General features: G+C 39.0%; 1 protein-coding gene across 1 annotated transcript in view; it reads right to left on the minus strand.

The window, feature by feature from the left end:
* The window catches only part of TC2N (tandem C2 domains, nuclear), a 43,040-nt gene extending 29,008 nt beyond the window's left edge, over positions 1–14,032 (minus strand). The window contains exon 1 of the mRNA XM_089522406.1: positions 13,868–14,032. The gene's annotated coding sequence lies outside the window, so the exon portion shown is untranslated. The remainder of the gene's footprint in view (positions 1–13,867) is intronic.
* Positions 14,033–14,673: the final 641 nt, after the last annotated feature.

The raw sequence follows: 14,673 nt of genomic DNA on the forward strand, positions 1-14,673 counted from the left end.
TTAAATTATAACAACCCAGTTAATAAAAACCATAAAGTTGCAAATGAATTTATTACAGCATATGAATAACACATAAGGGACGTTTTGCTGCATGATAGCAAAGGGCAATCTTAAAGTTCTCAAGGGGTAAGAACTCAATCTTCATTATTTCTGTTCTCATCTAAAATTTGCCTACTGTGTGAACACATATTTAAGAACAAAGATTTAGATAGTGAAAAATGCTGCCTCCAAACTGTTCATTCTACAGTAAACGGGACCTTAAAAATGATAGAAGTAATTGTGAGGGGTAAATACCATAACACCCAAAATCTGCATAACAGTGATACCTCTATTGGATCAACCAACATTCAAAATACATGTTGCAAGCTTTCAGATCTTCACTGGCTTTTTTAGCTGGTAAATGTGTTTTAAAAAACATGCAGGAGAAAGAAAATTATGATAATGTTAATCACAATCCTGCATTTTGTCAGGTGCTGTTGGAGGGACATTATTGCAGGCGGACCCCTCTCCTCCTTCTGGCCATGTGGATACTCCAGGAAATAAAATTTTATGCATCATTAGAAAAAAAAAAAGAAAGAAAAAAGATGCTCCTCTTAAGGTCCAAGTTGCCTCCATCCTTTGTGAAGCTTCAAGCTACTTTGTTAGGCAGAGAGAACTCAATTTCTAAAGAAGCCCTCCATTGTTTTGCATCAGGAAACATTTTTAGGTGCTGTTTTGGTAAAACGTGCCAAATGTAGTCCAAATGTTTTAGAAAAATGTTTTACCTTTGTTTGAGGTAGAAATCTCAAATGAAAAAAGTCCTAGTCCAATGGCCTCTCTTTACATTTCCTCTGATACGGCTAAAATGTGGCATCTTACATCCAGAAAGCACATCCAGTGAGAGCCATGTAGCAAAGTACAATAACATCCAAAACCAAAATGTACAAAATATATGTTGCAAACTTCCAAAGCTCAACTGGCTTCTTCATCAGGCAAAAGTGTTCAAAAAATCATACAGGAGAAAAAAATTATGATGACGTTAGTCATAATTAATGAGGTAGATAGTTATTTGAACACCTGTATGTGTAATACTGGCTAGAGAGAACATGTTTTGAATCAGAAGGAAGACCATTGTTTTAAGGAAATTGTTGTTTGTTAACACAAAGCCAGTGAATAATAGCAGAAATAGGTGCACTGCTCCAGTGGAGTTTGTCTCTTGTTATTTTGTCAAAGGACCAACGTGTATTTTCTTGGAGGCCTGCCATCAAAGGAAGATCGTGTTATGCAAGAGCAAACCTGCTGGACCAGACCAAAGGCCTATTTAATGCTGCATAGCATTCTGCGTCTTAAAAAGGCTGACCAAATCCCTACAGGAAGACCACAAGCAAGACATGGGAGCAAAGCTCTCTGTGCTACTCTCTCAGGAGCTGATATTCAGATGCATGCTGCCTCTGATCCTAGATACAGGATGCAGCCATAATGTCTAATTCTCACTGGAAACTTTACTCTCTGAAGTCCCCTTCCGTATAGCAAGAAGCACGTGTGTTACCTACTGTCCCTTCTTCCATGCTTCTTCCTGTCTGTGCAATGTCTGCAAAGCAAAAGCTTCATGTTGAATCAGAACCAAGATCACACATCTTTTCAATTTGCAGGGAGAGAGTGCACATACTGTATATCCAGCAGGCTTTGCCACTGTAGACATTTGCCAAATGGGTGGAAAGTGTGGAGATGTATCTCACAAGAAATTTGACAGCAAGAGGTACGCAACATTGCCCTACTCTCCCACCATGCAATTTTAACTGCTTGAAGAGAAAAAACAAACAAACAAACAAACAAAAAAACTGAAGTTGGATTATGCTGGGAGTCTGGTCAGGCCTCACCTGGAATATTGTGTCCAGTTCTGGGCACCACAATTTAAAAAGGATTTGGAGAAACTGGAGTGTGTCCAAAGGAAGGTGACCCAAATGGTGAAGGGTCTTGAAACCATGCCCTACGAGGAACGACTGAGGGAGCTGGGGATGTTTAGCCTGGAGAAGAGAAGGTTAAGAGGTGATATGATAGCCCTGTTTTAATATCTGAAGGGATGTCATATTAAGGAGGGAGCTAGCTTGTTTTCTGCTGCTCCAGAGACTAGGACCCGAAGCAATGGATGCAAGGTACAGGAAAAGAGATTCCACCTCAACATTAGGAGGAACAAACAGTGGAACAAACTCTCTTGGAGTGTAGTGGAGTCTCCTTACTTAGAGGTCTTTAAACAGAGGCTGGATGGCCATCTGTCAGGGATGCTTTGATTGAGAGTTCCTGCATGGCAGGGGATTGGACTGGATGACCCTTGTGGTCTCTTCCAATTCTATGATTCTATTCTCATGTCTCTGTGAATTCCATAAATTCATATTAACTAGATAATCCAGGTTTCTAGAATATTAGGGAGAAAAGTTTCTTTACACGCACTTTCTCAAGGCCACACACATCATTTCATTTTTTTCCAGTATAAAATAAATTTATTTAAAATTTAACACAAAATATAGACATACACTGACATAGGCATAAACCTACATATAAACATACAACAATCTCCTTCTCCCTTCCTCTTTCCCCTGTGAATAAAAGACTTCTCGCTCAATCTCCACTTCATTTCCTAGATAATTATACTTATGTTCCCCTTTATATATACATCATTTTATGAATATCTATAATACCACCTTTTATTAATTTTAATAAACTAAGAAGCTCCATATATTTCAATCCTTCCTTATAGGGAAATTATTCCAGAATCCTGACCTCTTGTACCCTTTACTGTTTTTAGATGTAAAATTAGTCCTGTTATTTCTAGATTTACTATGAAAGTGTGTGCATGGTGTTAGTTATCTTGAAAATCTCTATAGAAATGCAAAGTATCAACAGCCTAAATGAAGCAACCAGTAAGAAGACATGACGTCTCATGTGGTTTACACAAAAGGAATAGTTTATCATGAAATACAAGCACCTGTTGCTATGTGGCAAATCCCCTTTTGATATACGCCTCTAACTGTGTGGAATTTTCCACTACCTCATTCTTCCATTTCTTCAAAAGCCTAGTTTTACCTTAAGTTTTTCAACATGTATATCCATGTCATGATTCTTTTACACAATGCCCTCTTCCAGACAAGTTATACTAAACAAATGCACTGTACTCTTGCCATCTACCATTATTAGGCATCTTAGGTTGCTATTAGCTTCTTCTGTCTTGTCCCAATTCTACCCAACACTACTCCAATTGTTAAGGATATCCAACTCAGTTTCATAGTTTCTTGTATCAGATCATAAATCTATTACAAGTCAACTTCCATGGGTCTTCTTCCCCTACAAAGCTCACTCTCTCAGCTCAATCATCTAGTGACTATTTTTAGCTAGATCAGAGTATAAAGACATTAAAATGGCATAAAGCGCTCCTTTTACATTTGCCCTTGAGTGACAATCCAGAAAGTGTATGGGTTTTTTTAATTTAAAGGACTGCTTTTCAGAAACAAAGAGAACAAGTGGAATGCTGATTACTGTTTACCTGGAGAAAAAGAAAAGGGAAGGAAGGATCTCTTTCATAATGAAAAGATATCATATAGTTGGTTAAGATTTCTAACAAGTTTTATCAGAGGAAATACCTATTAACAAAACTAACAAAAATTGTTACACAAAAAATGGAGATAACTAAGTCAGAATAAAATGTAACATGTCTCTGTATGAAATGTTTCTATCACTGAGTCATAAAATGGGGGGGGGGGGGGGGACAAAGAAATACAATGAAATGAAAGTAACCTACATATGTATACATATAATCTCTTTATATACATCATACTATTGGAAAACAATCCCAAGGAAATTAATAACTGTATAATTACTTTTTCTTTTATATCACACAATGTATGAGGATGTTCTGTTGTTACGTTGACCTGGATTACAATTAATAAAGGTATGATGTGTTGTGCAAGCAGGCCACTAACTGCCTTTGGCTGGAAACTAACTTCCTCTTTGGTTTGCTTATTGCACAGTTACCTGTAACAATATTCCCTTTCACATTCCTCAAGATGATATTTGTCAAGAAAAGAAATACCAGGATAGAACTCTTCAGTTATTACCAACACCACAACTTCCGCAAACACCTTCCTCCTTGAGCTTTAAAGAGTTTGAAACATTTTGTGCAACCACTGCCAGATTCTGACATTTTCTTCATGTCATAGTGTAGACCTACACAACTTTCAGCTCTGCACACACAATTCATGAGAGGCTTAATAAAACTCCTGGTTTTGCTATGTTCAGAAGACTACAAAAGCAGAGGGTGGTGTTAAATGCAGTCCCAATATATGACTGCATTCCCCTTGGGAGATCACAAGTCACGCGGGTGCATCATAATTCTAGGTAAATAAAACTCCAACTGCAGAGTAGGGTTCCAAACTAAATAAACGCTGGAACAAGTTTTCATAAATAATCACAAGTGCTTCAGTTAATTACCAGAACACATTTGAGAAGCTAAACGCAGTACAAGATCAGAAACAACAGACAACAACAGACTCAGAATATAGGAAACTGAAATGTTTAGTTTCCTAAATTCCAAGCTCAGAAGGAAAGAATGGGCTCAGGTTGCTACATTCTTTGGAGATAAGAGGGAAATTTGCCAGGATAAACATGGTGAACAAGTTTGTGGACTCCTAACTAACAGCCTATCAGGAACATCAGGTGACAGCATACTGGCTGTAATGTAATCTTGATTTAAAATACACACACAGCCCTCACATAATGAAGAAATGTCACATGCAACAAATGTCAGATTCACTTCATTATCTTAATTTTAAATCAACTACTTGCAGTTATTTGGCTTATGTGTCTGAGTGTGGGCACCTGTGCAACTGGATGCCTGTAAGACTGGTGAACAACCATAATGACAAATTCACATTCATAGTCACCTAATCATTTTCAAAGATCCTTTCCTGCACGTTCTTTGCCCCTCCTCCCCCACCAGTGGCCGAAGATGTGGACATGTTTGGAAAATCACTAAGCACAAAAGGGAGAGGCAGCATGCTAGTAAAACGCTATTTGATCACTCCCATGCTAACAGTAACAGCTAAACAAATCATGCACCTTCCTTCTTTGGTTTGTTTATCATGATGTCTGAAATTATCACTTTGCATGTCTCTCCCCCAGTTAGCCAGAGAACAACCCACAGTATGCAGTCAGCTAATTTCTATCGTATCAGAGAAGAGACAAGACAGAGTACCAAATTTAGAGATCACAATAAACCAGCCATGGATAGAAGGTCCTAATATGTTCAGCTGTTCCCATTTGCAAAGGGAGCAATCATGCAGCATACGCCAGAATACAGCTTTGTCTGCGATAAACCAGTTTCCTTGGAACTGTGGTCTAACACAACATATGGACACAGTACAAGGACACAAAGGTTAGAAACATACAAGCTATTGTATTCCCTGTATGTATGGATGTGAGAGCTGGACAGTTAAGAAAGCAGATAAGAAGAAAATCAATTCATTAGAGACGTGGTGCTTGAGAAGAGTGCTGAGGATGGACAGCTAAAACGACAAACAAATGGGTCCTAGAGCAGGTCAAGCCAGAAATCTCCCTGGAAGCCAAGGTGACAAAACTGAGGCTGTTGTACTTCAGGCACATCATGAGAAGGCATGACTCAATGGAAAAAACAATAACGCCAGGAAAAGTGGAGGGGGGTAGAAAGAGAGGAAGGCTGCATGCTAGATGGATTGACTCCATTAAGGAGGGTAGGAGTATGTGTTTGTAGAGGCTAAGCAGAGCAGTGGAAGACAGAGGGTCTTGGAGTTGTCTCATCCACAGGGTTGCCATGAGTCAAGATCGACTCGAGGACAGTTAACAACAACAAACAAGGACGCATGCTATAATGAGGAAAGGGAAGAGTGGCTTCAGTAGTAGATCTATATGTCTTATAACACACATATCCAAACACCACTGCCTTTCCAGCTAAATTTAAGAAATGCCTTTTTAAAACAGAGAACCAGCGTGGTGGAGTGGTTTGTAGTGCCTACAGCTCTAGAGACAAGGGTTCAAATCTCAACTCAGCCATGGAAACCCATAGAGTTACCTTTAGCAAGTCACACTCTCTTGAATCTCACAGGAAGGCAAACCCCCTCTAAACAAATCTTGCCAAGCAAACTGTGATAAATTCGCTTTAGGATTGCCTAATTTGAATTTTCTAACTATTCTATCTAAAACTGAGATAGAATAGTTTGATTCACTATTTGAATAGATTCAAGATTCACAAAAAGTACATTAAAGAAAACCAGACACAGAATTAGAAACATGATATTTTATTGACTGAAGTAAAGTATGTGAGATTTTCTGTTTCAAACAACTTATCTGGGAAACAGTTTTCACACATACTTAGATCATATACATTTATTTAAATAGTCATATCATTGCAAGAATTTAAGGTGCAGAAAAACAGTACTGTATTCCTAAATGAAAGTTGCTACAAAATTAAACTGTTTCTCTGGCTTTGTACAGACACTTGACAAATCATATAAATGTTTGTTATTTGAGACATTTTCAAAAAATTCTGTACAATTTCCTTTGTAGAATAAAGTATAGAACATAGTTCTCAAAAACTATTGTGCTTAGCACTAATTGGCTGGTACCCACATTGTCAGAAACCTATCCTTGAAGTAGTTTTGTAATTCTTTTTTTAAATCAATAAACAAATGTTTGAAGGAATGAACTTTCACATGGTATTCTACTGCTAATAGCATATATATCAGAGAGAGACTGTGAAAGCAAGGAAAAGTTGGGCTTACTTGGGGTGTGGGACATAATCTTGTGAAATTTGTAGGTACCTTAGCAAAGAAAGCATTACATCAGGATGATCACAATTATAAGTAGAACCAAAAATATTTCCAAATTATCTGCAGTAAGCTCTGAGCAAAATACTCTACTGAGACATCAGTTCAAAGAAAATACAAGTGGCATACTCGCACAGGACCAGCAGTAGGCAATGTGGCAATAAACAATTATCACATGGTTGGTTCCTGGAACTAACACTCCAAGATACTTGAGTTGCTTAGTAGGTCACCTGTTTCCAGAACACAATGCTTGTTTTAAAGCCCTTCTTTCTACTTGTTTTAAGAATACATTAATAGTTGTGCTGGATCAGATCTAAGGTTTGTCTAGTCCAGCATTTTGTTCCCAGAGTGATGGACCACGTGCCTATGGAAAGCTCAAAAGCAGGGTTTGAGTATAGCAAGCATCCTCCTGTTTCTTTTCCCTCGCAACTAGTATTTGCAAGTATACTGCCTCTAATACTAGACATAATATATAGGCTTTTAATTTTAGGCCAGAAATACATGAGCCAAAAGATGCGGCTTCCAGCCACTTTGTGGGTGTGGTGTTTACATGACGCAGACCCCCAAAGTGGCTAGAAGTGGCTCTGATGCCACAAAGTGGAACCCTAAGCCACCACAAAAATGACTCCTGGCTGGCATGGCTTGGGACTGCAGGCAGTGGTCCGCTTTGGGAGTGGGAGCAGTCCTGGCCCAATCACAGCCAGAAGCTGCTCCTTCCTTGCTGTCTACTTCGCCCCTTAGTGTATGGTCTTTTTAAAGATTAGCACCAAGCCTGAACATGAGACCAGTCTCTCATCATAAGGAAAACAACTAGAGTACTGTATTTTTAAATCCAAGCCATGGTCTACATTTATAGTTAGAAAGGTTGGGAAAACATAATAGCATGGACTGACAAATTAATTTTGGTGCTTTCAATACACTTTATCAACATTTAAGATTAGAATGTAAATAAAACAGAACTAATATTATGTACAGACCTTTGGAATGGGGAAAAAATTGAAATTCAACTGACAATATAGAAGAGAAAACCTTATTCACGCCTGAGTGACCACAGAAAGATCAAATGTGTTTACTAAGCAATGATTCTATGAGATCAATGAACCAGCCTGCTTTCATGTATTCAGAGACATAGCTGTGTTACTCTGGAAAATCAGTATGCAAAGAGATCTTGTTGTAGCACCTTTTGGACTACGGTATGTAAAATGCATGGTAGCACAAGCAAAGAATTGCATTTTTGTGAAGGTTAAAAAAATAAAAATTCCACTTTTAAAAAGTGTCATAAAAGTAAATTTAAACCTGAAAGCAAGTGAAGACATTGTATTGTATTGTATTGTATTGCTATTTTGGTGGAAAGAATACTATCAAAATGTTGTAATCTACTTAAGAGTCCAAATTCTGTCCAGCATCAACTGGTACAATTATTCTAGATACATTTTAACGCTGCATTACCAAGCACAAAATTCATGGACTACAATTGTCTTGCTGATAACATTGTTCCCATGACCTGCCAATATGCTCATTCAGCCAGATAAGGAAACATGCAAAGGAAATGACAGATGTAGTGAATGGATGTGAATGACTTTATTGTGCTTCGCAGCATGGGCTGTGTGACTCAAATGAAGGCCAAGAGTACTCAGCATTTTAAGGGCAGGCACAACAAGTTTGAATTACACATGATTTAAACAGAACACATTTTGTACAATACATGGGGGGGGGGGAGTGAAAAGTTGCCCTTTTCTCTTTAAAAAAATGTGCTCCAGGAACAACAACAAAATATCTAGAATGTTCTTATTTCAAAATGGTAGTTTACAGTATATACTCATGTATAAGTCTAGAAGTTTAGGTTTAAAAGTTGATCCAAAAATCTTGAGTCGACTTATCCACGTGTCAATGTAAGTACTATACATATATATATATATATATGGTGAAAGGTAAGAGTTTAATCTGTCGTAGAAGCACTGACCCCCTTCTACTCTCTCATCCATCCAGCCTTTAGTATATGCACTAATAGTTATGTTTGCTGGAATTATGTAAGTTCTTTGGAAATGTTTTTCTTTACTTCGTCCTTTACATCCTTCATTATATGCGCCTAAGTTTTACCCTCAACTTATCCACGAGTCACATCAAAATCCATAATTTTGGCCATAAAACTTGCCCTCGACATATAGTCGTGTATGTAGATAGTTTAAAGTTTCTCCTTTAAAGGTATTTATTTATTAAATGAACTTATAAATGTATTTATCTCCTGCCCGCTATATAAAGATCTCAAGGTACTGTACAATAATGTTAGAATATTAGGAAAGTTTGGAACGAAATTAATCCCACTTGGTATAGCCATCATGCTGTAGTGGTTTGAGCATTGGACTACAACTCTGGAGACCAGGTTTTCAAAGCCCCACTCAGCCATGGAAATCCCACTGGGTGACCCTGGCCAAGTCACACTCTCTCAGTCTCAAAGGAAGGCAAAGGGAAACCCTTGCTGAATAAATATTGCCAAGAAAACCCCGTGACAGGTTCACCTTAGACTAACCATAAGTCAGAAACAGCTTAAAAGGCACAGAACAACAAATGGCTAATTTAATTCTGTGCCCACTTACTTGGTATTTCAAAAGACAAGGGGATTATGTTGCACGACACAGGCAGTATAGTTCTCTAAAATGGGACAAATCTTATTAATATCAGCTGCACTGGTACAGATCCAGTTTTTCTTTTACTGGTGCGATTATACTGGCAATTATAAAATATGTCCTTCCTCATACCCATGTTTTTAAGAGAAAGAGAGACTCACAGCCAGCATTTTGTTTTACATTCTTTTTAATAGAACTACTACCTTTTTATATCCTCAGTCATACAAACTCAACAACTGAAGAATGTAAGTCTCAGATATCTCCAAAGATATAATGAACCAGACAGCATTCTAATAATAAAATGCATCCCAGATGAGAATGTGCCCAGAGCTTAGCATAAGGTCACAAGACTAGTTTGAACTGAACTAGCCTGATTTTAGAGAGCTACGTAAAATAGTAAGACACACCTGAACACACCCAACTGGTCAAGTCCTTAAAGAATATGGTTTGCTAGAGATTGTTCTGATATGACGATTCTTCTGATAAAGCAATTCCTCTACAACAGAATTTTGTAAACGAAGGTTGGGCTGGTACAAGAATATAACTATATTTAAATAGTTAAAGACTTCCCATATCTTGGATCAAATACTGATCAAAACAGAGACTGCAGTCAAGAAATCAGACGAAGACGAGGAATGGGATGGGCAGCTATGAAAGAACCTGGTAAGATCCTTAAGTGTAAAGATATACAATTGGGCACTAAACTTAGAATCATCCAAACCATTGTATTCCCATCAGCACATATGGATGTGGGAGCTGGACAGTGAAGGAAGCAGATAAGGAGAAAATAAACTCATTTGAGACATGGTACTGGAGAAGAGTGCTGAGGATGTCACAGACAAACAAAAAGACAACCAAATGGGTCCTTAAACAGATCCTGAAATCTCCTTGGAAGCCAAGATGATGAAACTGAGGCTGTCATACTTTGGCCATGTCACGAGAAGGCATGACTCATTAGAAAAGACAATAATGCTAGGAAGAGTAGAAGATAGCAGAAACAGAAAGCCCCCATGCCAGATGGCTTGACTCAATCAGGGAGGACATGGCCCTTAATTTGCAGGACCTAAGCAGAGCAATGGAGGATAGAGGGTTTTGGAGATGCCTCATCCACAGGGTTGCCATGAGTTGGCGTCGACTCGAGGGCAGTTAACAAGAACGAAAGATGTACTTCCTTTCTAATTAAGGCTGTATCCAGTTATTCATGTGTCCAGCTGCATGGGACTAGGTCCATCAAACATGGTGGGCTTCATTGCTCTGTAAACATGCAGAGAATTGATTTGTGCTGAGACTGGACAGGAGAGAAGAACTCTCTCGGTTTAACAACATTCTGCTTCTATCGGGAGAAAGACAGATCTCTTTGCAATAAGAATGCCAAAATATTCCCCCACCCCGCCCCAGAAACTGAACTGATCTACTTACTTCAAGAGTTCTTACCAAGACGTAGTCTATGGTCCGAATCCTATTCATTGCCCAAATTAGTTTGGACCCACTGAATCACTAAGATTTCCATAACTGTTGACCCACCATTCAGCTATTGATTCAGTGGGTCTACTCTAGTTAGGAGCACCCACAAGAAGTAGGCAACCTGTTTTTTTTAGAAAAAATCAGGTATAGATGATGATGATGATGGCAATGTATATTCCAGTAACTGAATTATGCTAGTTAGACTATAGCTTGCATATAACCCAGTCTATGTTATGCAGAAACAAATAATTCCCATTCTACCAACTCTAAGAAAATTCAATGAACAAGAGCAAATAATAAGCAACATTCCCGTTCCACAAATGGGAAATGGAGCATATTAAGCCAAAACCAGACAGTAAACCCATGGACAGCCAGATTTCCTATATGCAAGCCTTATACTTTTGGTTGGCTTTCATATTTGTGATGCCCATACATTTTAATTATGTGTGTTGTGTGCCTTCAAGATGTTTCTGACTTATAGTGACCCTAAGGCAAACCTTTCATGGAGTTTTCTTAGCAAGATTTGTCCAGAGGAGGTTTGCCATTGCCTTCCCCTGAGGCTGAGAGCGTGTGACTTGCCCAAGGTCTCCCAGTGGGTTTCATGGCTGAGCAGAGCATCGAACCCTGTTGTAGTCCAATGTTCAAACCGCCATGCCACAATTACAGGCAATCATAAATACAATTCCAAATCTACCTTAATCATTACAATTTGAGAACAAATACGTATCAATAGGTCACTGCTGGGTTTTTGGTCTAAATAAACAGCCATTGTAACAAATTATATTAAGACCTTAATCAGACTTGTAAAAGACACTCAACTACAGTGAGTAAAAACTGCCTCCAACATACAAGGCAGAAAATTGTGTGTACCGTATATATTCAACTATTAGTCAACCTCATGTATAAGTCGAGGGCAAGTTTTAGGGCCAAAATTATGGATTTTGATATGACCTGTGGATATATGCAGTAATTGTTGCATTTCTTTTTTCATTCAGGCACCTGGCGTGCTGCAAACAGCACATGTTGCAATGCAGGTTGATTTTGGTGGCCAAGAACTTTAAAGGGCATTAAACAGAGCTAATGGTTTATTCTCTGTTGGGAAATAAGTCCTCTGCTCCTCAGCAAGAAGCAGATGTTCGTAACAGTAAAAGATCTTCCAATTTCAGGTCAGATAGCTCCCAAAACAAACTTTCTACCAGTAAAAATTTGGGAAATAAGTAAATTATGCTACCTCCAGACAGTGACTTATGGCACTTGTACAAGCTTAAACATGCCTAAAATCATATTTGTAGGCTTAATTTTAATACAGAAAATTATGAACCTGGTTATTTATTTTTTATTAATAATAGGAAAGAAAGAGGAAATAGAAAGAGGAAACAGGAATTAGTCAAGGTTTCTATGGATAAATAAAGTGGTCAAAGGGGTCGATTATTCTTGAAGCATTCAATTACGTGAGAAAACAACTTATCTTTAACAGGGCTGTCAATCAAAGTAGAGTTTTTGATTCTTATATTATCTGTATTTGCCACCGATTAAATGTTAATGAGTTTGCACATCGTACAACTCACTGAAAAGGCCCTTTTGAAGATCTGATAAGGAAGCTTTCAAGCATATGCCAAATTTTTTGCTGCTGCTTCCTTATCAGGACAGTACATCTTGGAAGTTAAATACTGATGTGAGTTGAATTTGTTTAGGGTTGTTGTTGTTGTTTTTTTAAAAAACCTCCTCTAAATGATGTAAAAGATCCAAAGGTCCTTTTGGATATTCATATTAATCATGTTCATTTATCTGCGATTCCAATTAGAAGGGCCATACTATATGCATCACCAATCTTGACAGCTTTAAAAAGGCTGTTGAGATGGATCTCCTCCGAGGACAAGCCTTTCCTTTTATCATTTTTTATTATGGAATGCTATTTTGTTACTGTTGTTGTTATTTGGGAATTTTAAGTGTTGTGTGGGAGGAAGGGAAGGATCATGGATTTTATCCTGTATCGTACTTTTACCTATGCTGTAAGCCACCTTGATCCAACTGGAGAGGCGGGATATAAATACATTATTATTATTATTGGTTTGAGTATCACTCCTGAAGACTAAGGGTTTGAATACCTGCTCAGCCATGGAAACCCCATTGGGTGACCTTGGGCAAAGGTCACACTTTCTCAGCCGCAGAGTAAGGCAAAGGCAAACCTCCTCTGAATAAATCATGCCAAGAAAACCTGTCAAACAACAAACTCAAGGCACACAACAACAACCGCCTATTCTTGTAACAGTAAGTGTGGCTTAAGGCGAAGCTAACATGGGGTATTTGTGGCAAGGTTTATCCAGAGGGGGGTTTGCCTCTGCCTTCCTCTGAGAGGCTGAGAGAGTGTGACTTCTTGCCCAAGGTCTCCCAATGGGCTTCATGGCTTTGCAGGGATTTGAACCCTGGTCTCCAGAGTCATAGTCCAACTCTCAAATCAACCCCACAAAATGGATAAATAAATACATACACAAAGTAAAAATCTTTGCACCGTTTCTCCTGCATCAACCCACTCCAACACTGCCTTGAGAGGCAAAGTAATAGTACATAGCAATAATAATAATAATAGTAATAATAGTAATAATAATAACACCGTGATGAAACAGGTGGAGTGTCCTACATTGCAGCCGCAGAGGAGGAGCGCAAGGCTCCACAAAATGCAGGATGTGAGCAATGGAAAGGAAGGAACACTCACAGAAATAGAACTCAGGGCTTCTTAGCCCTGCTCGAAATGGAGGACCTTTTGGAACCGCTCCTGGACAGAAGGCTGAGATGGAGGACGCGTCCTGGAAAAGGAGGACGCCCGGCCGCCCTGAAAGGAGGACCATCTCAGCAGCGGGGGGTGTATATATATATAAGACAAAGAAAGTGCAGGCGGCGCAAGAGGTCCGGAAAGCGGCGGGAAGGGAGTAGGGCTCCTACCTGAGAAGGGGCGCTGCTGCCCGGCGCCCCAGGACCGCCATGGCCTCCGGAGGGAGAAGGAGAAGCAGCCCCTCCTCTGCCCTCATGGTCCCTGGCAGGCAGGCAGGCAGGCAGCAGCCCAACAAGAACCAAGCGGCGCCTCCTGGCAGCAGAAGGAGGAGGAGCAGGAGGAGACGCCCCCTTCCTTCCTTCCTTCCTTCCCCAGCCGCAAAATGGCTCCCCTCAAGCCCATAATAATAATAATAATAATAACAACAACAACAATAATAACGGTTCCCTCAGGGGCTGTAGAGCTCACAATAATAATAATAATAATAATAATAATGGTTCCCTCAGGGGCTGTTGAGCTCATAATAATATTAACAATAATAATACTAATAATAGTAATAATAATGGTTCCCCTCAGGGGATGTTGAGATAAATATAATGATGATGATGATGATGGTGGTGGTTCCCCTCAGGGGCCATCAAGCTCATAATTATAATAATAATAGTAATGGTTCCCTCAGGGGCCATCAGGCTCATAATAATAATAATAATAATGGTGATGATAATGATGATGGTTTCCCTCAGGGGTTGTCAAGTTAACAACAACAACAATGTTCATTACCCGCCTCTCCCCATGGATCAAGCCTAGGAACAACAACAACAACAATAAACTTATTTATTAATGGCCCACCTCTCCCCATGGATCGAGGCAGGGAATAACAACGAAACAACAATTGCAACAGCACCAATTATCATTATTATTGTTGTTGTTATTTCTTAGCCACCTCTCCATGGATTGAGACAGGAAAGAACAACAA

The sequence above is a fragment of the Sceloporus occidentalis genome, unplaced genomic scaffold (assembly GCF_023333645.1).
Source record: "Sceloporus occidentalis isolate IW3139 unplaced genomic scaffold, rSceOcc1.0.p SCAF_4, whole genome shotgun sequence".
NCBI lineage: Eukaryota > Metazoa > Chordata > Lepidosauria > Squamata > Phrynosomatidae > Sceloporus > Sceloporus occidentalis.